Below are 27,517 nucleotides of genomic sequence, written 5' to 3' on the forward strand. Positions count from 1 at the left end.
GCTATGCAGGATGCCGGGAACACACTTTTCTCATCAGGAGGAGTCAATGGTGGGACACCAATGGTGGCATTCTTCAACCTCTCATACCAGTGTATCCTGTTGGCTGCATCAAGAATCATGTCAAAGCAGCATTGCCAACAGACCTCCTGGGATCCAGTGTGACCTCCCACAGCATTTATCATGTTGGTCAGGTCTGTCTACACTTCATTCCTCCACACAGTATTTCCCACTCGTCTAAGGAGACTGCATCCATGCTGGCACAGGGCATCAATGATGATGGCATTTTCTTGGACAGAGAAAGTTTCACCTCTACTTCAATTTGTCATCTGGAAGACAGTGATATGCACATGGTATAATTTATATGGGAGTCCACATATGAATATGATAATGTTGCAAGTATATGTCAATTGACGTGCTCTACATACATGTGCAATGCAAAACTATATAAAATAGTCCTCATTTATAGTACTGTTACATATAAAAGAACATAAGTGATATGAAAACTTGTGAATATGTAACACATGGAACAACATCATTACTTGTGTCATCTGTAGAGGTCGTATGTGGGATTTGAATCCATTTCAGTGGAGATCACATCAATTAAAGGACAACCATGCAACCATTGTTCTACACACTCAGTATGATATGAATGGGCTTCACACATTGATATGCACATCATAACATAAAGGCTATCTGTAAATCAATGATGTTGTATGGCTGTTGTACATAACCATACTCAATGAGGCACATTGTAATAATGAAAGCTACTGTCAGCATATGGTATGCAACACAATTCTACAAAGAAAACGTGTAGAAATAAGCAGTCATAGAAACATGAACAGCTACGTATCAACACAATAAACAGGGAACAGGCATGCCATCCACAATTTATCTACATGGTATGAAACGCACTAACAACCACTACTATATTACTCTCACAAGAAAGGTATCTGTGCAGTCGTGATTGTACAAGTTACAGAAACCCTTGGAAAGCCTCAGTATCCATTGGCATACCACAGACTGCACAAGGTAATCAGACATGAACACAGGTATATTTTAATTCCGACATGAGCTATAGTGCAAGTATTACTAAGCATCAATGAAAGTCCATAACATATTCAGTGAACATACAATGTATGAATACACACAAAACACATTGGTTTCTGTAAGTACACCACAGAATGTACAGGGTCACCAGAATTGCATACTTATATATTGTCAGTCCATCTATTTGTACAGTTCACTGGGGCTCTTTCCATTTATCTGTGCAGGAGCATCTGTGGAATCCCTGCTTGGCAGTGATGCAGATGTACCCACCTGTATGTATAGTGGTCAGTCCTTCACCTCTCATGTATGTCACAGGCATTTTGTATTGCAGGCAATTTTGTAACCAAACTAGAAGCCAAAAAAAAACAGTGAAAACTGTTTACTGGAACACAGCAACAGAAACAAAATGTTTAGCACTTTCATTTTATTTATTTATTTTTTATTTTACATTTGTTGACCAGGCTAGTCTAACTGGATACATGTCCATTTTCAGTAGAGGCCTGGGGAGAAAAGCTCCAGGAAAATATACAAAAAATTAATAAGCTTTACAAAGTAAGAAGCAACCATTGTTACATAAACATTATAACAAAAATAACAAAAAATTAATTAAATCAAAAAAATTTATTTTTCAATAGTTGCACAAAGTTATACTACTCAAAGTAAACAATAACAATAATATACCTATAAAGATAGATTTGTATGCAGAACATAGTATATAGAGGTATTGTAGGGAAGATTGTAATGGATATAGACTGAAAATAAGAGTAAAGGAAAAAAGTTAGTCAGGGTTGGTACAGGAGCATAACCAGTGGTTATTGAGAAATAGTTTTAGATTCCTTTTAATAAGTGGGAGTGAGGTCTGAGATGTAAGGTCAGGTGGTAGTTGATTCCATACTTTTCCAACAGAGTTAGAGAACAAGGAGTCGCCTGCTGAGATTTTTTTGATTTGGTAGTATTAATCAACATTTTGTTTGAGGAGCGTAGGTTCTTGAGGTTATTATATGGTAAAATGAGGCTAGAGAGTACAGGAGTGTTGCTAGGTTGATACAGGGTTTTATGGGCTATTGTAATTTGGTGAAACTGAAGCTGGTTAAGAAATTCTAACCAGCCTAGTTGTTTTATATTCAGACAGTGATGAGTTCTAAAAGGAGAGCCGGTAGCAAATCTAGCAATATTATTATATGATATAGCTAGTTTGTTGAGGTTGTTTTTAGAGAGGTTGGTGTATATGGGAGAAGCATAGAGTAGGGTTGAGATTAAGTGAGTTCATGCTATGGCGGTCCTAGCTTCTGGTGTAAGAAAGGGTTTGATTCTGTAGAGGGATCCTATTTTTCTGTTAACTAATTTTATAGTGGTATTTATGTGAGTATTAAAGTTTAGGTTATTGTCAATTGTAATTCCTAAGCATTTGGTGGCTGGGTCAGGAGAAATAAAAGTACTATTATTGCATGTGAGAGTGATATGTTAAGGGGTGGACTTTTGGGTTGGTGTGAAGAGTAATAGTTTAGTTTTTTCGGGGTTGAGGAGGAGGCAGCGGTTAGAGAACCATTGTTCTACAGTGTTGAAAGCATTTTGTGTAAGAGACTGAGGTTCGGCCTGGGAAGATGCTGAACAGATTATAGTAGAGTCGTCTGCATATTGAATGCAGGTGGAGTGTGGAATGGCTAAATGAAGGTCATTGATATAAATGGAGAACAGGAGTGGGCCTAGTATAGAGCCCTGTGGAACACCTAGTGAGATAGGAAGGTGATTCGATATTTTATTTTGCCAGAGTACAGCCTGTTGTCTGTTTTCAAGGTAAGATGTGAACCAATTCATAGATAGAGGGTCAAGTGAAAGGGACTTCAGTATGTGTAGAAGGAGTTGGTGATTAACCATGTCAAAAGCTTTAGATAAATCAACAAAGACTACAGAGGAAAGAATATTTTTGTTGCAGTTGTTGTTGATGCATTTTGTGAAGGATAGCAGGGCAGTGGTGGTACGGTGGAAAGGTCGGAAACCATGTTGACAATTAGCTAGTAGGTTGTGATGGAGAAGGTGGTTAAGTAGTTGTTTGTGAATGCACTTCTCCATTATTTTTGCAAGTGGGGAGAGTAGAGCTATGGGATGAAAGTTGGAAAAGTCATTGGAGTTCCCACCTTTATGTAGTGGGATGATATGAGAAATTTTCCAGATAGATGGGATAGTACCTTCCTTTATGGTTCTATTTATCAGTATGGATATGGGATAAGCAATAGATTTAGCTCCTTTTTGCAGGAATTCTGCTGGGAGTTTGTCAGCTGAGGGGGTGGTAGGTTTTAGCTTTTGGAGTAGGGAGCAGATGTAGCTTGTAGGTACTGGTTCTAAATGGAATAATGGGGGTGGGATGGTAGTGGGAGTAGGCAGATTAGAGGTATCAGGATAGATGATTTTCAAAAGTTTGGATAGTGTCAGTGAAGAAAGAATTGAAGGCATTGGCTGTTTGTATTGGATTTTTAGGGTTAGAGCCTAGAGGGTTATGGGTGATGGTTTTGCCTGGGTATAGAAGTTTGTTAATACTAGTCCAAAATGTTTGTGGTTCCTTGAGGGAGAATTGTTGTAGTTGGAGATAGTAGTCCTTTTTGTCTAGTAGGATGGCTTTTTTTGTATTATTTCTGTTGCCTAAAGGTTTGGTGATCTGTAGGATTCTTAGTAGTACGCCATTTTGCCCAGGATTTGTTTCTGCAAAGGATTAGTTGCCTAGTATTATTTGAGAGCCAAGGGGCTGGTTTAGTTATATTTCTAATAGAGCGTGTTGGGGCATGGTGGTCTATCGTTAAGAAAGTGGAATTAAAGTATTCAACTGCTTTATTTATAAGGAGAGATTTTAAAGGTGTCCAGTTGCATTGTTTAAGTTCTGTTTGGAACAGCTCGGGGTTAAAGTGTTTTTTGGAGCGCACTGTTCTGATAGTGTTAGGGATAGTTAGGCTGATTTTATGTCTGATAATATATATTAGCGAATGGTCACTTAGGTCATCTGGAAGGGTTTCTGTAGTATAAGTTTGATGAGGACTATTAGTGAGTATCCAATCCAAGGTACTTTCTTTATTGTTAAGTCTATTTATTCTGGTTGGGGAGTTTATAGCTTGCGAGAAACCATAAAGGTTAATAAGGGTGGTGGGGTTAGTGCTACTACATGAATTCCAATCTATATTAAAGTCTCCTAGTACTATGGTTTCTTGAGGGAGGTTAGAAGAAAGCCAATTTAGGATGTATTCGAGTATACTATTGTTATTTCCTGGGGGACGATAGGCGCAGATGATGTTTATGGCTTTGTGTATGTTAAACTGGAATTTAGAGATAATAATTTCGGCATTATTGTCTACTAGGTTGAGATTTACAGTGCTAACTTGGAGTTCTGATTTGAAGAGAATTGCTACTCCTCCACTTTTTTTGATTGTGCAGTCTAGTCAAATGATGCTATATCCTGGGGGGGGGAGTGATTTCATTGTCTTTTATTGTGGGTTTTAGCCATGTTTCTGATAAGCAGAGGATGTCAAACTGGTGGACATCTAGAAGGGCACGAACTTGAGCTATTTTATTGCAGATACTGCGTATATTAAGATGAGCAATAGAGAGTGCATTGGAAGGTTTGGTCGGTGGTTGGGGGCTACAGTTTGTAGTGGTATGGGTAGAGTTTGGGCCAGGGTTAGGATGAATGTCCCCATCTATTAAGGACTGGAGGAATGTAAAGTGTTTAGGTTGGAGAGGCTTACAATAGTAGTCGAACAATTGTTTAGGTTTTAGGTTGCTATATTTGATGTGAACTAGTCGATGATATTTAGCTAGTAAGTAGCTGGATTTGCAAGTGAAATTTAAAAAGTTTGGAGATATGGCTTGTGTTGGTGTTAAAGTGTGCTTGGAAGGGAAGAGGAGGGTAGAGTAGAGGGGTTGTTCATAGGAGGTTAAGAGGTAGGTTGTGGTTAGAGCAGGTAGGAGTGAGACCAATATTAATAGTTGTGATTGGTATGGCATGATTGAGAAGAACTTAATATAGATGGTGAGGTGGGAATTTAAAGTTGAGATAGGTTTTATAGGTAGATTAGGATGTGTGCCAGTAGGTGGTTATGTTACCAAAGGGGATGAGAGATAAAGTATCAGGAGGTGTGTTTAAGAGATTGAGGCTGGGTGTGGTAAAGATGAGATTAGTGTGATTGGAGTAGGTGTACAGGGGGTGTGTCTATAGAGGAATAAATGTAGGACCACTGGGGGCAGGGTGGGAATTGGGGGCAGGGTAGGGGAGCAGAGTGAGCCCGAAGGGCGAATGGAGCGGGTAGAGACAAGAGAGTGGACTATTGAGGATGACAATCTGTAAAGTGGGAGAATTCTGCAGGTAGGTCTGAAAGTGAGAGAATGTAGAAGTAAGTTAAGAGGCTAGTAAGAGGAAAGTACGGATGTCAGAGAGGTAGAATAAGGTTAAAGGTACCCTAGAACAAGGAAGAGAAAGGTGAAAGAGTAAGTCAGTGAAGAGTAAAAGCTGAAAACAGGGTTGGCGAGGTATAGTAAAGAAAGTAGGTGAGGAATTGATATGCTTAAAGCTTATGGTAAGACGCCACCTAGTGGCCAGTCACTTAATTGCAGTGAACTGTTCACATACAATGGTATCAGGCTACGGGAGATAGGGAGTTAGGCTCTTATTAAAAAGAGAGAGAGATTAGGCTGGATATATGGGTTAGCTAGAAAGAAAAGAAAAAAATTATAAATGGGGGGGGGGGGTTGTTGGCTGCTGGCTAACCTGTGTGGGAAGCTTGCCTAACCTAGCAGAGTCTTATGCTACTTTATGCCTCTCCAATATATACCAACCTAAGGCAATGTGATCTAAACAAGCTAGAGACCTGCTAGAGTCTTACTTTATGCCTCTCCAATATAAACCAACCTAAGTCAATGTGATCTAAACAAGCTAGAGACCTGCTACAACAAAATCGCCAAATTTGCCACAGGGGCATCCTACCATAGTCACCACTGTCTCTCACTTGCTGAACTGGGATGGCTTGAACTCCCTCACCTCCTTCAGTGGTATCAACTCTCACTCGCCCACAAACTAGTAAATCATCCACTAAATGTCCCATCCCTCCAGAATCTACTCCAACCCTATCACACCACCAGACCACTAAGATCCAGCAACAAAAATCACTTGCAGATCACTAAAGCCAATAACTCTGCTGGTGAAGCACTATTCTCTTGCGCCATAGCCAAATTATGGAACTCACTCCCACCCACAATTACCTCCGTACCATCATGCACCCACTTCAAAACTTTACTAAAAGCGCACCTAAAAACATGCTGGCTATGCTCTTGCAACTCCCACTCTAATATCATCCATCCCATCCAACCACTACCTTTCTTTCCACTCCACTAACTACCTTGATTATAGCAAGCTTAGATGCTCATAAGCCTAGTACTTATTATACATCAGGAACTTCTCATTGTAACATTTGTTAATGTCTGTTATGTACTTCACAGATAAAGATTCTAGTGGTCTACTGATGTACTATGTTCTTCATCTGTAAATATGTTGTAAGTAATTGCTATGTTAAATTGTTAATCACTATGTAATCCAATGTAACTACTGTCTGTTTATGTTACTGTGGAGCTTTTCTCCCTGGGCCTCCGCTGAAAATGGACCTACGTCCAGTCGGACACTCCCGGTCAACAAATTTAAATAAAAATAAAAAATAAATAATAATAGCAGAGTCTTTCAACATTAAATATTAGTACAAGTTCTGGTAGCTGTATCAGCACATACTTTCACTGTCTTAAGAAAGGTCTCTCAGGAAGCTTGTGGGTAAATTCCTAGTTCGGACTAATTTTCAGAGGTGTCCAGGAGGGTGATTTCTAGTGTTAAAGTACTGGGATTTACTGGTTCACAAGGCTGGTAACATTAGGAAGAGAGAAAAAGGTAGTGAGGCAGACAATACTAGAATTGGAAAGCAAAGAAAGAGTCCAGACATAGTTGCATGTAATTGTCACAACAACATAAAAAAATTTGTTTTGAAGCACCTAAAGAGTACAGTAAACAACAGGTACAACTATGACTCTAAGAACTCTACAAAATACATACAGGTAGCTAGGATGGAAAGAGCTGCAAAAGCTTTTTCTTTGAAAGTAACTTGACTTAACAGAGAGAATTTCAGTTAGAATATTAGCAAATTCAAACTATGTGCAAAATGTATTTAACAGTATAAGACAGTGGTGGCGTTTACAGCAGCCCCACAAGTACAGCGCTAACTATATATAAGCATGTATGGTACATTTAATAACTATAGAAGTAATTATAAGGATTCTGAGAAAAATTCCCCTAGGAGTGTTTCTAGAACATTATTTAGGCTGTGCCTAAGGTGCAATTCAGTGATTTTACAGGGAGAAATAGAGCTAAATACTAAAAAGTAACTTCAGTGGCAAGTTAATGAATTAGTAATACAATGCAATTGTATACAATTCATCCATCAGGACATCATCAGAACAATGAACCAGCCCATTCAATCAGTATAAATAGTAATTTTACTGGCAAAGGGGTTTGGATTTATTCCTTCCAGCAGGGCTAAAATTGATCAGACTTTAATTGACTTGAAACTTTATGTTCGCATGCTTAATATGGCTGTGTTTTTTAATGCAAATGGTACTAATGTGAATAATGTTTGTTCAAGTAATGTTTTAAAAAGATCTATCAAATTCAGTCCCCCCCTGCATGGGGTTCTGTTGACGTATGAACAAGTGTTTATTAATGAATTTAGGAACATTATCCAAAAAACAGGGAATAATTTTGTCAACTTGAGTGAAACTGAAAAACAGTTGTCTGAATTTATGTATGACAAATATTTGCGTATCATGAAACCTGACAAGGGGGAGGGGTGGTTATCATGGACCTAATTGATGATAACAATAGGATGAATGCATTATTGTTAACTGATACTTATCAAGAAATCTCTAGAAATGAACTTAACGTGGCCTATGCTAGAACTGATGTTCAGCTATTAGACATGTTGTTTCCACGGCAGATTGATTTAGATGAGTATGATTTTTTGCATAACAAATGGCCTGTGAGAGCAGGTATATTCGGGATTCCTAAAATCCATAAGGATATACAACCCCCCCCCCCCCCCAGACCTATTGTGGATGGTAATAGGTGTAAGACTTACTACTTTTCCAAGTTTATAGACCATTGGTTAAAAGCTTCTGTGGAGTCTATTTCCCAGATTTGCAAAGACTCCTGGATTTTTTTTAAGAAAATAGGGAATGTACCTTTTCAGGCTGATTATATTTTGGTTACTATTGATGTTTGTGACCTATACTCTGTCATCCCACATGACACTGGGCTTAGATGGTTCGAGGATATTTTGGCAGAGATAGGTATTTTGTCCCAAGATTGTATTAACACTATCAGTACCCTCATGGATATAGTCTTGTTAAACAATTTTATGTTCTTTGAGGGACAACTGTTTAGACAAGTCAAGTGTGTAGCAATGGGAGCAGTGTGTGCCCCCAGTTTTGCAAATCTAGTTATGAGCTTTTGGGAAAAACATTTTGTGTTTAATTCCCCTTTTTGCTCTGGGTTTGCCTTTTACACCTGCTTTCTGAACGATATTTTCATTGACTGGAAAGATAGTGAAGAAAGACTTAACAGCTTTTTCCAATACACTAATTCCACAACGTCATTTTTAAGATTTATTCATGGGTATAGTGATTCAAGTATTTCTTATTTGGACGTGACTATTACTAAGGATTTGAGAAAGAAGTGTTTAGTATCTAATATTTTTCATAAAAGCACCTTTTCTAATAGTTATTTACATTTTGAAAGCCACCATCCTCATTGCCAGAAGAAATCAGTGGTAAAAGGCCAACTGGTTAGGCTTGCCAGAATGATTTCTGAGGATGAGGTTTTTGAGGCTGAATGTCATATTCTTTTGGAAATGTTTACTAAGCAGGGGTATCCCATGGAATTTTTAAAACCTACATTTGATGAAGTGGCAAGTAAGAGGAAAAGTGGATTTTACCTCCCTTTGTTATATCATAATAATAGGGGAGTTCCAAGATAGTATCACTGGGAACTTAGGTGTGGGCTCTGATGCTACCACAAGTGAAATTCAGGTGCGAGATGGAAATAAGTACAATAGGTCCTTTATTTGTACCTATTCTTTGGATAGTCATGAAATTGTACAAACGGTGAGAAATAATTGGCTACTGATATCTGCGAACCCCCAATTGTGTAGATTATTAAGTGATAAACCAATTGTGGTTTATAGGAAGGACCTTTGTTTCAAACAGTTATTGGAGAGAACACATAGTAGGGATTGCATTTCATCTGGGACCCGAGGTATGGCCAAGTGTGGATGTTGCACAACTTGTCCTCATATACTAGTAGGATGTCAGTTTTTTCTTAATGGGTTTAAGGTTCTCATTAAGGAGAAATATAATTGTAACACCAAATGGGCTATTTATGCTGCCTGCTGTTTGGATTGCTCTGTCTATTACATAGGCAAAACTATTAGACAAGTAAGGGAAAGAATATACGAACATGAAAGAGATATTAAAAATGAAAAAGACACAGATGCTTTGTTCAGACATATCCAAAAAAACCCTGGACACAAATTTAGGTATTTTGTCATAGAACAGCTTAAGAGGGATGATGGGGTAGAATTGTGGAAGAACATTTACTTGTGAGGGAATTGAAATGGCAGCTCAAGCTAAATTCCCTAGTGGAGCCAGGTCTTAATGACACTTGCTCCATTTCACCTATTTTATTTCTAAAAGTTTAGAATGTTAATGTGATTGTACTTGAACTTTTAGCATTTTTATCTAAATCGTTTTTATCTTAGAATGGGTTATTCACAGTTTTTATTAGTATTTGTTTAATTAATGAGCTTAGAGTCATGTGATGGTTTTAATTACTATTTATACTGATTGAATGGGCTGGTTCATTGTTCTGATGATGTCCTGATGGATGAAAGAGCTAAACATTTTGTCTCTGTTGCTGTGTTCCAAAAAACAGTTTTCACTGTTTTTTTCAGCTTCTAGTTTGGTTGCTAGTCTGTGAGGTGAGAAGTACTGTGTTGCAGGCAATTTTGCCAAAGAAGTAAACTGTCAATGTGTATAAATAGATGCATAATTAGTAATAATAACATATCTGTAATTAGAGCAATATATGCCACCACAGCAATGCCAGCAGGTGCCACATTACCTTTGAAGCTACCTGCAAGTCAGGTATACCTTAAAATATGACTGGCTATGTGAGCACAGCTTTTTAGCACCATTTGCACCATACATAATAAATGAGGTTTTGTACCATTTATGGTTTTGAAATCCTATTTGCTCATGTCCACTTAAGTTCTAGAAATTCAGTGCATTAACCAATAGCTCAACGTAATGAGCAGGTTCTTTGTGCAACTGCCCAGTAGGTGTCATTAAATGGGACCATCTGTAGCATATGCCTGTTCCCCTCCAATGATCTGATATCAAGTGCCACTTTTAAAATGTGATTTTGATACATCTGCTGATCATACCATCGTTATACCTGTGAACTGAGTGAGACCTCAGGGAACAGTTTTCTGAAGGCTTTTTTTCCTGACCTGCATCAACAAGATGGCTACTGCGAGGAGGCTTTAGCATGTCTGGGTGCTGAATTAGAGTGAGAAGAAGATCACTCAGATGATCATCGTGTATGCTGGATGTATGTGAGCATGGCCCAGGAACCTCACAAAGATTGAGATATGGATCCAGATTGTGAGGGATCACTGATGACGGACAGGGTTCACCAGACTGGAGTGCAGATTCTCCAGTGCTATGATGACCTACATCAGAAGGATGCAGAGGATCTTTGCTGAAGGGGCACAGAGCTGCAGAAACAGCCTGCAGATGCCTTCAGTAAGTGTCATAATACCCACTTTAGCTGCACATTCCTATGGACATCACATATATAGCTGTGACCTATATGTCCTAAATATTACTTTCAGAGCCATTACTTAGCTGTTCTGTCACTCAGATCATACGGTTAAGCAATAAAGCAGACTGACTGCACCTCCCCTATGTGTGGGTTCAATTCCCATGGTAGGTTTTTCTTAAATAGTGTTTGTTATGTACATGCTATTGGATGTAAGACCTGTGTTTGTTTGGCAACTTACACAATACATCTTTTTACACATTCAGTATAGTCTTGTTTCACTGAAACCTGTAGCACCTATGCCATGGATGACTACACATTTCTCTGTCATCTGTAATACTCTGAGATCATTGCACAGTATACTTCTCCATGTGTGTGTGTGCTGACTCTTACAGACCTATATTATTCCTCTCTGCTTTAGAAAATGCACAGTATTGTTAAATATATGTTTGTTGTACACATGGTCATGAATGTAAGAACACTGCAGGTTAGCATGTCTTACAGATGTTAGACTTTGTAAAATACAATGCAGTCTGGCTGTTATACATCTCAATTGCATGTGGAGCAAGAAAGCCTATAATGCTTAGGTGTCAGAAAGAGGCGTAATCCTCTGTTATTTGCAGGAATACAGACACATCTAACAGTTATTTGCTATGGGGAAAGGTACTGTGCTGTCTCTTAGGTCAACCTATAAAGCAAGAGGACACCATACATCTATCATAGATACATATGGGGTCAAATCCACTTATGGGGTAGCTTATACTGCATTTTGATATGTCTGTGTTAATATTTTGAAACTGATTGTAGAGATAACTGCATGTTCATGTATACAACTAGTTTGCACATGTGTATACCTATAACATTTATTTGTCGGATTACTACTGATATCTCTATTATCTGGCAATTTTCTTTCAACAGACTAGCTATGTCTTTATAGCTGTACATGAAAAGCTTTGACCATAGAGGTATACCTTACCTGTACATTTGGAACATAGCTCTCAACAAGTCAGGGATACATCTTAACATAATCGGGGAATAATTCAGAAATACTCTGTCAATCAGGGGACCCCTCTTCTCTGTTAGCACTATTAATATATAACAGTGATAGAATATAGGAATGTGAAATAATATACATTATGCCATTAGTTAAGGCAGTTTATACATCTGCTTATTGTAATTATTTATTAAGTGCAATTCATCACCTTTCCCCTAGTGTAACTAGGAGGGAGGACGAGGGACAGAAATTCACTTTGAGTCACAATTAGGGGCATCCCTGAATATCAGGGACATTTGGGAGGTATGACTTGGTACCATCACAATACATTCTAGTTAAACATTGCCTGCCCTCCTACCTAGCTTACATTTTGTTGTGCAACATACCGGTGATGAACATGAAGTCCTGTGTAACTGTTAATTGCAACCACGAGTTCTTTCGCAATGTCTGAGACTCTGAGCTGTGAAATGTTACTGTTGAGTACTATTGCTGTGATCAGGATGCTGACTTGCAGTTAGACTTGCTTGTTTTTGTTTACAAATGCACAGCACAGAGTGCATGTTGGACTGTAATTTACCCATTTGGTAATGCGGACGCCCTGATCCATGTTTTTACTCCTTGCCTGCACAGTCAAACCTTTGAGTTGTTTGAGTTTTTGCAGTTACTCCTTGCAATCACAGCCAAGATGGATTAGCTAGGCAGGTAGGTGTCACGGTTATAATGTGAACATAGTTGAAAGTTGTGAGGATGAATCTCGTGTCCTCCAATTTGTGTTTAGTACTCTTCCACTGTGTAAAGTATTGAGAATTATGCAGAAATAAATGAATAGGCAGAATCTGTAATAGTATTCCATGTCAAAGCCAGAGAACATGTGCTCCTCACTGTATTTCAGTGTTATGTTATACATGCCTATCATCACATATTGACCTTACACAATCTGTACCATTCATACATTTTTTGTACCTTTTACAGGTGATGAAGATCACACCATAAAATGGGCACTGCTCATCAGGTGGATACACAGATTAAAGGATCAGTGGAGGAAGAGAGGTTTACGTTAGTCATTTCTACATTATTTTACCTAGAATAGATCATAGCATTGTTAGAGGAGTGGTTTGGCCTGCAACTCTTTGCATGTTAATATTAATACAAGACTACGCATTGTGCATCAGCAAGGTAACTGCCATAGCCATAAATTTCCCATGTTTACCAGTATATATTTAATTAAAATGTTTACATTTGAGTTAGCCATGTTTACCAGTATATATTTAATTAAAATGTTTACATTTGAGTTAGGTGCAGGGCATGTTTGCTGAGAGTAATGGTTTTGATTGTATATCACAACGTAGCTGACAAATAGTTCTGTGTAACTGTCATAGTGCTTTTCCCTGGAATATTTTACATACAGTTTAATTGTATTGTTACTGATGTTTGCACAGCAGGTGTTGCACACTGACTGTTCTGTTATGCCTTGCCTGCCTATTCTCATACTGAATTAATGTCTGCTGTCTCAGCATTTGGATTGCTCTTGGCATACTATGTCTGGCATTTACTAAAGTTCATCATGGTTAGTGCTTCTACCCAGAAGACTGGTGATGCTTTGTTTAAAACACACTTGTATCCTGTGCTCAGGAATTGTTGTGCACAAAGTCACTCATGTTCTTCATTTATGTTTGCCTATTACATAATCACCGATCATCATTACATTGTTTGCATTTTGCAGGTACATACATAGGAATCCCTACAAATGTATGAAGTGCAGTGATACATTAGCTGATTGACAGTAACATGTGTACATCGTCACCTAAGGGTTTATATGCCACATGATGTCACTGTGGTTATGGCTGTCCACCTGTTCTAGGGTGTTGTATTGCATTCCAAATATTTGATGCTGTCATGTCAGCCAGTGTCTCTGTTGCATTACTCATCTCATGTATGTGTATTTTATGTTTGACACTGATTATTCCTCATAATACACACAGGTTATTTAGGGGTTGTTAACATAACTCATTACTTGCACAGATACGTGGATTATAGCTGAGAGTGATTTACATATTGAAACCTCAACATAAATTTCTGAGGCACACAAGCATAGGGAATATGGAAATAGTGGTATTCTCTCAGACCGACTGCTTGACAATGTAGTGAGGCATATATCAAGTGTTACCCCCTACAGGCCACAGATGTAATGTTATGTTGTCAGTTTCACTGTAGTCTTACAATGTAGCACTTGTTTTGGAATGTAAACACATGTCTGTGTGGCATGCTTGTTTTGATATGTCATGATATATACGTGTCCTAGCTGTTCACATGTTTGTTTGTCATTCATAATGATGGTTGGTTCCTAATTGGTCAGGTAATGTCAGGATTTCCTCAGATAAGTTGTGTATTGAATACCATGTCATGCACTGGAGTAACCTGCTGACATTCTATGATGCATATAGTGCCCCAGACATGGGCCTCTATTGATATCATCAGTGCATATAGATAACAGGACATTGGGAATGTGTCATGTGCATGACTGGCCACTTGCAAGCTTCACTTGTTTTTATTATACACATTATAAATACTCCTTATAGGCCATACCATCTGTGAAGTAGCTTTTAATGACATCTGTAATGTATTGTGATATATCTTATGTCTCATAAGCAGGGATCATGATAATCACATACTAAATACTGTTTGTAATATTACTTATGTGCACATCAGTTTGTGTTTTAGTAACAGCCATGTTTTGTACAGGAATGTGTGGACTGTTAAGACCAGCTGTTTTCCACATTATGCTCTGGATTCATGCCTTCCATCACATATGGTGGTAGAGTTGCCTATGGACATATCTTAATGTACTGTGTCATTATGAAGGTTTCATGCTTGTAGATTGTATCTCAATGGGTATGTTATGTAATCATACAGTTGCTGGATGCATATTACGTACTTTCTTTTTATGTGTTTCACCTTGACAGAGCATGGGACCCATGGCTGTTCTCCCACCAGCCAATGGAGATAGGAACATGTGAGACCACTGCCCAAGTACGCGGAATCTGAAGACGATGATGATGATGGGGCAGATGAGGAGGAGGACAGACCTGGACCTGCATGTTCCATCATCCCTGCTGTTGCTCATAACAGACGTTGACCATCACCACAGACAAAACATTTTTGGAACAAGATCCAGGAGGTTACGACTGATATCTTTTGGACTCAGATGAGGGACCTAATAGGGAAATTTTTTCAGGACATGGTACAGGCCATGAGTGACTCCTTCAGGGAAACAGCCTGTGAGATCATTCGTGCTGTTCAGCCCCATTAGGGTGGTCTCTCAGGACTATAAGTATTGTCTATGTGAGCCACTTTTGTACTGATGCCAACATGGTGTTTGTCATATAAACAATTCTACTGTATAAGCATACTCGTGCATGTAACACATATTGCTGCTATGCTTATATAATACACGTCTGACCGTACAATGCAGGTGTCATGTGACATTTTTCATTATGTTGCACCTGGAACATGACACACATTACCACATTAAACATGCAGTACTCATGTTGATGTCCATGAAATCCTTTACTTTATGCATACATTACCCCATGTCGACAGGCATGCTGCTATTTACATCTGTGTGTATGTATGTACTCCTATACATACAGTGCAGCACAGTCTTGTAATGTGGCATTGTATGTTACACTTATGAATTTTGCAGTTAACATGCTGCTACTGACATAAGTTCCACTGTATATGTATGTGAGGGATGACAGCAACTCAGAAACAGCATTTCCCCATAGATCACACATAACACGGTGAGATGGGTAAGTTTTGTGGGTTGCTGTCATGTCTGTGCACCAACATGACATGTCCTTGCCCCTGTGCTCTTATGCTGTTGTGTCATGTTATCACACTGGCATACCGGCTTTGTGTGTGGCATGTATTGGCCATGATGGTGCCATGTTATATCAAATTACTGTGTCTGCTATACATGGGCAGTCCGTCTTCACATACTGCATAGAAGGCAGTCTTTCTTCGCATACTGCATAGAACACCACTGTGCCATTTGTGTAACACAGAGGAATTGCTGCTTAATTTAGCAATGTTCCAGTGCCTGCCTGTGCAATTTATACTGCTGTATGCAGTGCCTGCTTAAGCAACTTATACTGCTGTTTGCAGTACCTGCCTTAGCAACTTATACTGCTGTGTGCAGTGTCAGCCTTAGCAACTTATACTTCTGGGTGCAGTACCTGTCTCAGCAATTTATACTGCTGTGTACAGTGCCTGCCTCAGCAACTTATACTACTATGCGCTTTATAGTGCCTTGTGCAGGGCCTGTCTATGCAACTTATACTGCTGCGTGCAGTACCTGTCTCAGCAACTTATACTGCTGTGTGCAGTGCCTGCTTAAGCAACTTAAACTGCTGCATGCAGTGCCTGTCTCAGCAGCATATACTGTTATGTGCAGTGTCTGTTTAAACAATTTCGACTTCTGTATGCATTGCCTGCTTAAGCAACCTATACTGCAGTGTTCATTATACTACTGTGTGCATTGCCTCTCTAAGCAACTTATACTGCTTTGTGCAGTCCCTGCTTAAGCAACATATGTAACATTCACTTTGCCCTTGCTGAATATAGTAATCCTTCTGTACATAATATTCTGTGGTATCACTTGCCCGAACTGCTGTGTTTGAAACATGTGCCTGCTGCCGTTGTATAATTGTAGTTTTTTTGTGTGTGTGTGTGTGTGTGTGTGTGTGTGTGTGTGTGTGTGTGTGTGTGTGTGTATGTAGAGGGGCCATGCATGCCAAGTGCTGCTGCTTCTGTTGTGTATGACCTCAGGTCCCTAGTACCATTCCATATCTTTCTTGCTTATCTATCGCTTTCCAGCTCTTAACCCACCACTGGTAACTGCCCCTGCATGGTGCACTGTCCATGTTACATGTTAAAACATACCACACGCCATCCATAACCTGTTGGCATGCTATTTTTGTCAGGCTTTGCCTATAACATACTATATGCTAGCATCCTGCTTTGCTGGGCTGCACATGCTTGCTCCTTTTACCTGCATGTTTACATCAATGGTCATTTTCCTGCATGTATTTTACTTGAGGCATTGTTTTTCTGTTTGTTTTTACTGTTGCACATACACATTTTACATTTTTGTAGTGATCTGCAATACTCAGCTGTGCTGTGGTTTATGACTTCTTTCATGGTGGCATGTTGGTCCATGATTTATAACTGGTCTTTACTGCCACCTTTGGTTCACTTGTTGTATATCACATTTAATGGTGTCTAGTTTCATGGTGGTATATCATTATAATAGGTGCCGTTCATTCACTCAAACATTTTTTCTTACACACGGTATCTCATTTATAGTCACAGTGAAATCGCAACCTGTGCTAGTAACCAACAGTCATACAGCAGAGAACCTGCAAATGAGTCCTGGACAGGGCACCAGTCCAAGATACACTCATTCATGTGTACACACACACACACACACACACACGCACACACACACACACACACACACACACACACAAGCTCACAGACACACCACCTCCGAGCAGTTTGGAAGCCACCAGTTCACCTCACCAGCTGTCTTTGGGATGTAGAAGAAAACAAGAGCACCCAGCTAAAAGCCATGCAGCTGCACGAAGGACTCACAAACTCCTTACAGAACATACCCCTGCAAAGAACTGCATTTCAGAATCAGGATTTGTGAGCCAGCAGGGTTCACCCCTGTATCACAATATCTGCTGCCATAGTATCTACTTTTACTGCTTGTGAACCATTAGCACTGCACTATGCCCTGTTGTTTCTTCAGGAATCTCAGACCCAAACAATGAAAACAATCATGTATAATATTAAAAGAAAAACCACCGTAGCAGGCTCCAAACCTTTTGTATAGTCCAGGATATATGAAATAACTGTTGAAATATCAACAGCTATTTCATATATCCTGGAATATACAAAAGGTTTGGAGCCTGTTACAATGTTTTTTGTTTCAACAGTTTACCTTTTGGTGCTTTTTTCTGCTTCATAATAGTAAAAGACTCAGGTATCACATTCTGTGTACTTCAAGGGTCAGTCCTTGGACCTCTTCTAGTCAATATATTTACTACTTGAATAAAGTCTAGCACAAATATTTAGTTAACTAAATGCATTTACGACTAGAAAGCAGTGTGTATTTGTGCATCAAATTCAGGTGCAATTATGTGTCAGACATACCCTGTAGACATATACAAGTTATGATCCACAATCCAGATTTCAATATTATCTGATGTGTTGTGGTTTCAGTTGTCAAACAATTACTGGGATACAAATACACTGTTACTAAAGAAGCTCAGAAACAGTCAACAGAATGAGATTTTGGGTATGTTTATTAAGGAGAGCCTGAACTTTGATTACAATGTATCAAATATGGAAAAAAAGCTGGGAAGATATGTATAATTCTGAAAGGAATTTCAGACATGTTCGTACAAAAAGTAACTACTTTTTACAAGTCTTTTCTGGGATAAAAGATGAAATATAATACAGCATTATTTCACTGAGGTGGTACAATTCAGTGAAGTAATAACACAACGTCAGTGTAATTAATAGCTGAAGGAACTGCATAAGTGAATCAGCATTGGTACAGCCACACATACATCATTTATGTCATGGTATACATTTCCTAAAAATAATTTATTTTGTGTAGTGAATGTGATGGAAGTTGAAAGAAGATATATTTGTTGTGCTTTTTTGGTTTGCTGCCCACTGACAGGGGATACTGCTGCATACAAAGGGCACTGTGCACCCATGCATAGCACCTGTGCCCAGACACTGCACTAGCAGCACTGTTGGCTTCTTTGAGCAAAAGACAGACAGTAAGACAAACAATACCCTCCTCTACAAGAGGAGTATTCTGTTGAATCTCAGAAGAGAACATTATGCTCCAGGATTTTAGATCCTTAGGTCTAAATGTCTGACTCTTGATTATTTGATTTCTAGATCCTAAAGGATGCAAGGAAGAAATGTTGCACATAGCAAACCAGTGAGATGCCTTCTGTTAAAAGTGTGTGTGTTGTGTGTGTGTTTAAATGGAAGAGATTCATAGTTTTGCAAAGTCAGTGAGGTATCAGGCTGTTTTTAATACAGTCAGCCTTTTCTTATTCTGCATTCCTATCACATTGAGCCATGTAGGTGACCTTACAAGGAGTCCATCTCCTAGCAACAATACTTTATCTGTCATAAAAAGACATATAATCTCAGCAACGTCCCATATTTAGTAGGTACAGAAATGGAAGAAAGCTGAATACTAGCCTTGTATTATGTACCAGCATAATCAACTCTAGTAATTTGCTGGCAAAGGTGCATAAAACAGGATAGAAACAGCACAGATTAGGAGAGGTGGTTATGAGCATAAATAATTAAGGCAATCTTGCCACTGAGGGAAATAAAGTGACACAATGTTTACAGAATGGCTACCAAATGTCTTAAGTGAGTTTTGTAAAACAAGTCATAAAGATATTGCTTGGTGTTAGTGTGACTGAGCCCACCTAGTTTTGATACAGGTGTGTGTGTGTGTGTGTGTGTGTGTGTGTGTGTGTGTGTGTGTGTGTGTGTGTGTGTGTGTGTGTGAATTCTGAAGATCCATAACAGTGTGAGAAATCCACCTATGAGGCCTGTTGTTAGTGTGAGCAAGTCTAAAACCTATCCCATGGCTAAATTCATTGACATCAGGTTAAAATCATATTTAAAGACATTAAAACATCTGTGTGTAGATTCATGGGATTTATGGGGGAAATTAAAGCAAGTGGAATATACTGACAACATGATTTTTTGACTATATATGTAAATAATTTGTTCAAAGTTATTCCACACAAGATTGATCTGGAGTGGTTTTATGACGTCATGTTTGAGTCTACTGATTTGGGTTATTGTGAAATTGAAACCTTGTATACTTTTATGGAGTCCATATTAGAGAACAACTTTGTGTACTTGAATGGGCAATATTTTCTACAAAAGAAGCGGGTGGCGATGGGGGCCTCTTGTACCCCCACCTTTGGTAATATTATCATGTTGCAGTGAGAAAAAAACATTTTGTTTAGGTTATTTAATACCCCACCCTGGACACTTTATCTCTGTTTTTTGGATGATATTTTTATTTTAAGTAAGGGCTCAGAGCAGGAGATTGACCCATTTATTGAGTACCTAAATAATTCCACATCTTTTTGAAGATTTAGTTATTCTGTTAGTTCAATTGAAATCAACTATTTAGATGCGGAAATTAGTAAAGATTCAAATGTGAGGAGATTGGTTAGTAATATTTATCAGAAACCTATGTATTCCAATAGCCTCCTTCACTACTCAAGTTGCCAGAAAAAGGGTAAAGTGAAGGGGCAGTATGTCCAACTGGCTAGGTTGGTGTTGGAGTTGGTGTCAGATGATGATACCTTTGTTAACGAAGGACGCAAATTGTTTGAAATGTTTCCTTTCTGTGGTAAGCATGTGATTTAATTCAAAGTATTTTTGATGAGGTCAGTAAGAAAAGAAAAAGTGGGAATTTTTCACCCCTTCTTAGGAGGGATAGTAATTAAAAAATACAAAGAAAGCTTAAAACCTTACTACATGTACAAAAAAATAAAAAAAAAATAATATATAATAAAAATATGTACTAAAAATATATGAGATTCATCAATATAAAAGATAAGTAGATGGGGAGCTATGCCCACCCCAATGTGGGGGGCTGTGCCACCCCCAACTATATATATATATATATATATATATATATATATATATATATATCTGTGTGAGTGTGTGTGTGCATATATATATATATATATATATATATATATATATATATATATATATACATATATATATATATATATATAAATATATATATACTAACTCCAGGATCGCAGTGCAGTGGGGAAAAGGCATATATGTTTTATTTGCCCAGCAGTACTCACATTCAGTAACATGTGATTTAGTGAAATGAGTTTTCAGTGATTTGAGCTTTCAGCGATTTTTTTGAGGGTGAATTGAAATTCAGTGAAATGGGTTTTCAGTGAATCAAAATAGACCCATATATATATATATATATATATATATATATATATATATATATATATATATATATATATATACACACACACACACACACACACACACACACACACACACACACACACACACACACACACACATACACACACACACTGTTCTAGCTGCTCTGCTCTTAAACATGTAAATATCCCCACATGGTCTACACTTCCAAAAGATTTATCTAAAGTTATTGCCTTTCGGTATCCTTCTTTACTTAGCCCTTTACTGTATGTAAAGTCTTTCATGTTACTAAGAAACTTTACTATCCTTATCATTTCCATTACCTTCTATCTCTTCTTCTGCCATCCTCTTACAACCAGCTTTTTAATGTCTTTTGTACTAACTTTGCCAAAATCTTATAATAAGAATTTAAGATAACCGATGGTCTGTACTTACTTGTCTAATTCCTCCACTTCTCCTTTTTCCTCAGAAACCAGCTGTACTACATCTCATACAAAAGCACATTGTCCCCACCTGTTATTTAACCATTCATCTAAAATTTCAGACAAAATGTGTAATCACTTTCTAATATGAGAAAATACTAATACTAAATTATGTCAGTGCCCAATGTACTGCCTAAATTAACCTCTTTCAACGGCGTCTCCACCTACTACCCTTTCACACTCCTCTTTCACTTCATCCCCAAACTTTCCTTCATATCCTCACCTTCAAACTTATTCTCGAATTATCTGTCTACAGTGGCTTCACAGTCACTTTCTTTCCTTAATTCCATTCAAAATTGGGAAAGCATTGCTCTTCCCTCTAATCTAGTAGGTGTTCAGATTATCTTCAGTCTCTCTAAATACATTTATCATGTCTGTATATGTCCTCCTTGTTTTTGTTTTTTTATTAAAAAGTAAACTTTTATTTTTTACTTGTAAAATTTTCTACTTTTCACCCCACCACTTAAAGCTGTCTTTGTACTCCTTATCTTTTCCTTCAAATGTATTCATCAGTCAAATCAGCCATCAGTCAGACCAAGAACTACACATTTTCTGTAAAGCTAAACCATTTTTCCACAAGAACACTGTTCTCTCTTAAACTATGTCTCTCTTAAGTCACAGTCTCACAATCAACTCTTAGAGTGACTCTACAAACAGCCAGTACTAACCACAGAGTGTACAAGGCAAATGGGAAAATGGAAGTAGGTTGCTAGGTATCTCTTCTGTATCACATAAAGCGCACATTTACACCTTGAGACAATTTAGAGTTTGTGTCCCACTTACAGCAGGTCTTAAACTCAACCTTGTATTTATTCAAATTGTAACTTACAGACACCTCTACCAATCATCAAACAACCCTTTTCTTCCACCCCGCACATAAAACTTTGTAGTCCAACAGCTCATTTATTACATTTTTACTCTGAGCACTGATTATGTATACTCATTCCCAAATCCAGTGAATTTGTCTACAAGTCTGTTACCTTCTATGTAGTTCCTAACAAGCTCATAAACTTTGTATTTGCTTAATCTAGCATCTCCTTAATGGAGTACACCTCCTTTGTCTGTTTTTTTGCTTCTAAACATTGCACCATGATTAAAGTTTTCCATTACTACTCCATACCAAATAAAAAAAGAACTAAATTCTTGATATAGGTTTCGTGCTTTATATGAATTTCTAAACACAGAGGTTTACAATTTTTAGTTAACTTGTCCATTCCTGTATTAAATCTGACATGAAAGGCCTTGCTAGTTCATCATCATTCATCAACTACTTTGAAAATGTTTCCTTTCTTTATAACCACACGTACACTTGAGCACTCTGTCTCCCTCAAAGGCTAAATACAATCCCTAATCAATAGCATCTCTATGAACTCTCTGTACCTTTGTCCCAAAAATAGGCAATCTGCAGCCATATACAAATTCCTCCCCTCTTTTATTTATTTTAATGCTGTCCAGATTAACCTCAACACCCAACCATTTCATAGTGGCTAGCCCCCTCTCTTTTCTTCTCTCCTTTATCTTGTGTTAGCCCTTTTCCTATGAATTCCTTTCCTGTTCTCTTCACTCACAGTACCTCCCTTTAGAGCTGGTATCAGCTAGATGCAAGTCTCCAAGGTTTGATTATAGTTTCCCAGAATTTGTGTCTGTCATGAGTCTCTATGCCTGAACCAGATCCCATTCTTCTTTTGTAAAAATCTGAGCCTCCTGCATACTCTGCTTCAGTACTACAGTATAACCGCCATGTTTACTCACTTCTCTTGCTTCATTCATAACTCTTCCTGGTTAGGTCTCACTTTCATTATCACAGCAGCTTCAGCAGGACTTGTATCATTTACTGTAGATGACTTCTGATTCAGTAAAACAATTTCTTCATTGGAGTCCTGCACTGTCCCTGCAGGTCTATCCAACTCATCCGACTCTGAAGGCTTCTGTTAGGCCAACAAAATATCAGACAGACCTGCTGGCTTGTTCTTCCCTTCCTCCCCCAAGCATAATCATGGCTCTTTTAACCCCAACAGTGGCTTTAGAAATTGTCTGTATTAGCAGAAGCACAGCATGCCTCCTAACAAAAGAGTATGGGAACTTCTGGAGTATCTTTGCCGTACTACCTCTAATCAGTAAGATTATCTTCTTGGGTCTCCCATTAAATTAAACCATAGACCTTATGGGACTAATTTATGCAACAATAGTAAGCCAGTAAATAAATAAATAAATGAATGAATAAGGGGTATATATCACAACTTTAGGGTACCACAGTGCTGTAAGTAGCACTTTGGCCTCACAGCAAAAGTTTATCTGCTTTGATTCTCAGCTGGTGTGACTTGTGTGCTGAGTATGCATGTCCTCCCTATGTTTGTGTGGGTTTTCTCCAGGTATTATACTCTCTTCCACATCACAAAGACATGCAGTTGGCAGATTTGTGAATCTAAATAATTATGAGGAGTGCATTCACTGTTTGCGTGATACTGAAGAAGGCCTGCTAATCTACTTCCATTCCTTACGTGCCTAATAAACTCTCTGGATGGCAGTGCCTGTTCACAGTGTAGCTATAGGAGTTAGATATGCCTCATAAGTATGTATGAATGTATCACAAAACTCATTATTTCTTCATACTGTTGAGCAGCAAGCCAATTATGTCACCAAACTTCTATATTTAAAACTAAACACATTCCTACAAGCCTATTACCTTTTAAACACTATTTTTCACTCACAAACTAATACTGACTAACCACTTTTCCTAGTTACTTATCTTCTTTCATTTATCTGCCACCTTGCCTCTCTTACTTAATTAATTTGCTGCTCACTGTTTTAATTTCATGAGCAGAAACTCAATAGAATGCCAGTCTTTTTATACACATTTCTATATTTCAAATTGGCTTGCTGGAGTTGGGTTAAGGTGCTCACCAGGCTACCCAGGCTGAAGTAGTGGTCCAGGTGTCAGAGATCTCTGCTAAGGGACTGACTACTGGGGTGTGTGGCAAGAAGGATTTTCCAGTCCTGCAGCACCAGTGACCTTGGCAAAGTCAAGTTAAAATGAAGTAATTTACTAAAGATATATGGGTGTAGGGTCCTTAGGATGAGATTGGGTCCCACATTGAAGTGAAAGCCTGGTTATTTCTGGAAGTCATTCAAAACAAAAGGGCCAGCACACAGTATAATTGACAGTCCTTCTTTAATATCTCAGTATCTTAGCATATTAATCCAAATGCATTTGTATGTAAAAAATAAACTAAACCCAAATTTGGAAAAATACATCAGCATACTGGTTTCAGCATTACTGCCTTCTCGTGGAAGTACAGCTTGAGAGGTAAGCATCTTAACAGTAGATGACTAGGCCACTTTCTGTCTTTTCAGTACTCATTATATGTGTTATCCATTCTACTGATGAGTGTATTATCTGAATGTTTACATTGTGGCTACAAGATAGCTGCAGACACAAAAACAAAAAAAAAAAATAGGGAACAGATGCAAATGAATATACTTTGTCAGTCCAAAGCTAAAAAATTCTGGTACACTGACAATAAGTAGGACCAGACACATAGTGAAAAACTTCTCGAGTCGTATCGGCTCAGTAGTGTGACTATGCTCATTTACCCCTAAGAATCTCTTGATCAGTCATTGGGGAGCTACCTATTTCCTGGACTTTGCAAAGGTGCATAGCTGAATTGTCAAGCAACTAGACTAGCAAAAACCTTAACATATTTCCATGGGATAGACAACAGTTAAGTTTCTCTGACCAGCTGCAGACAAAATTATCAGCTTCCACTCTTTGAATCTCCCGATCTAAGAGTATGCATAAGACTGTATGTCACTTCAACACCTCCAATTCAAGCATTCACGTTCTGCCAGTAAGAGAGCATCGGCAGACAGCAGAAGGCCAAATGGAAAAAAAGAAGGAATGAAAGTCATGGAAGGGAGATAATACCAAGAAAAGAAAGGCAATTAGCCATCAACGTCTGCAGTGATGACCATACAGAAATGCAGTCTTCTTTCGTTTCTCTCTTTTCACTAGTCATTTAACACAGATATAATACCAAGTTGTGAACATAAGAGGGAGGAGGATGCTCCTGCTAACTTACCTGTAAACTGATTTAGCTTTACTTTGAGCATTCAGCTTCAAATTATGTCTAATGAAAAAATGAGCCAAAGACCAAGTCATGGTCTCACAAAGCCCTCTGAAGAAGCAATTGAAGCAGAAACAGTTGCAGTACAGTGAGCTCTGATTTGTCCTAAAATTTACCTTAAGCAGCACTGTATTAGAATACTATACAACATGAAAGCCAGTTGGCATTGTTTGCTAACAGATACATGCTGTAGCTTCAGAATAAAACAGTCAAGGAGATGATTAGATTTTCTTAGTCGTGTTTTAGAACTGCAAACTTATAATGGCCATTAAAGAAACATAGTATGCAAAATCCTCTACCCTAAATTCTAAGAAGGAAGGCAGAAGAAAGGTGACTGCATCTTGTTATTCAAAGCGATATCTAGCATCACCTTAGTAATAAACTGTAGGGAGATCTTTACTCAATGGAATGAAGTGCATAGTTCAGACAGCATTAGAGCTTTCAACGTTGATGCTCTTTCAGTTGAGGTAATAGCTACTGACAATGCTTTTTTCTGAGAGAAAAATTCTTCAGCATCACAACAGGAATATAGAACAGGGGCAAATCCCGACAAAGTTAAGGAGGCAAATCAAAGCAGTAAACTTTACCTGAGGAATAAGCTACCATTGGCCAAAAATATGAGATGAATAATCTAGCACAAAACACAGTTCCATGTGGAATGGAGAAGACCCTTGTCCTGACACCAAAAGGAGAATTTCTTTGTTTTTGGAAAAATACAAATTTCAAGCAGATGCTCTCTTTCTGCAATATTTTAGTAACTCTGTAGAAAAATATGAGAATTATTAGAAATCAAAATATCAACTTCCTGTCAGACAGATTGTATACAGATGGATGGATGCTGGATGAAGCATTGCCAGATGCTGCTGAGTGATCATTCATAAAAGAAAATCAACAAGGCTGAGTGGAGCTCTGGTAAAGAAGAAAAACACACAGCTGTTTCAGCCAGAACAAAGACATCAAAATTACAACAACCCTAGCCAGCTAATGCTGCAGAAGAACAAAGCCCCAGCTGAAATCCAGACAACATGGGCTCTATTAGCAGTTTGTGTCCTGTAGCATGGGAAAGTGAGAGTAAGTGACTAATGTCAGCACATCCACCCTTGGCATGGGAAGTGGCCCAGTCATCTGATGCTCCAATGAAGTGGGGACGTGTAGCATGCAGTAATGATATAGAACGTGTGCTTGTCTCTGATAAGCTGGTAATGGTAGCATCTGAACAACATGCACTGAAGCCAGCATGCACTGATGGAGGTATTATACATCCCTAATGTGATGTGAAAACATTCCAGAGACTAGAGGAGGGGTTAGAACTTACCAGAAATGCCCCTGAGCTCTGTAACATGGATGACATGGCTTCAACATGTGGGGCTGTTTGGAAGTTCTCTGGCCTGTGGACAGTTAAGGTCTTTTTTTAAACATAAACATCTCTGTTCTGAATGGTAAAGCCAAACCCGCAGGCTACTGAGAAAAGAACACTGCATATCCTAGAAGCAGGCTAGATTCACAAGACATGGTGCTGGGCACAACCCACTTTAATGTCTGCTTGGATGGCAGCGCCATCTTATCTCTTGCTCTGGTCAGTGGACAGCCTCTTCTCTCTGGAGAATGAATGAGCTCAAGTCCCATGGGGGGCTGATAGCCAGGAGGCAGACAGAGAGAGAGAGAGAGAGAGAGAGAGAAAGAGAAAAGAAGGCACATAAAGATAATTTTATCCCTGTCGTACATGGTCTTCAAAAGTACCTTTTAAAATAGAAGGGCAGAAAGAATGCCATGCAGGAGACATTGACTTCAATCATATTTAAAAACATCATCAGAAAAGATAGGGAACTAAGCATTCTGAAATGAGACAGATCCATAGACAAAATGACTCAAATGTCTACCAGCTGTTGAAACATTTGATGATTCAGTTGCCATTCAAGAGCTAGTGGATCTTCTG

Source organism: Protopterus annectens, chromosome 11.part0, assembly GCF_019279795.1.
Source record: "Protopterus annectens isolate FY-2018-M chromosome 11.part0, PAN1.0, whole genome shotgun sequence".
NCBI lineage: Eukaryota > Metazoa > Chordata > Ceratodontiformes > Protopteridae > Protopterus > Protopterus annectens.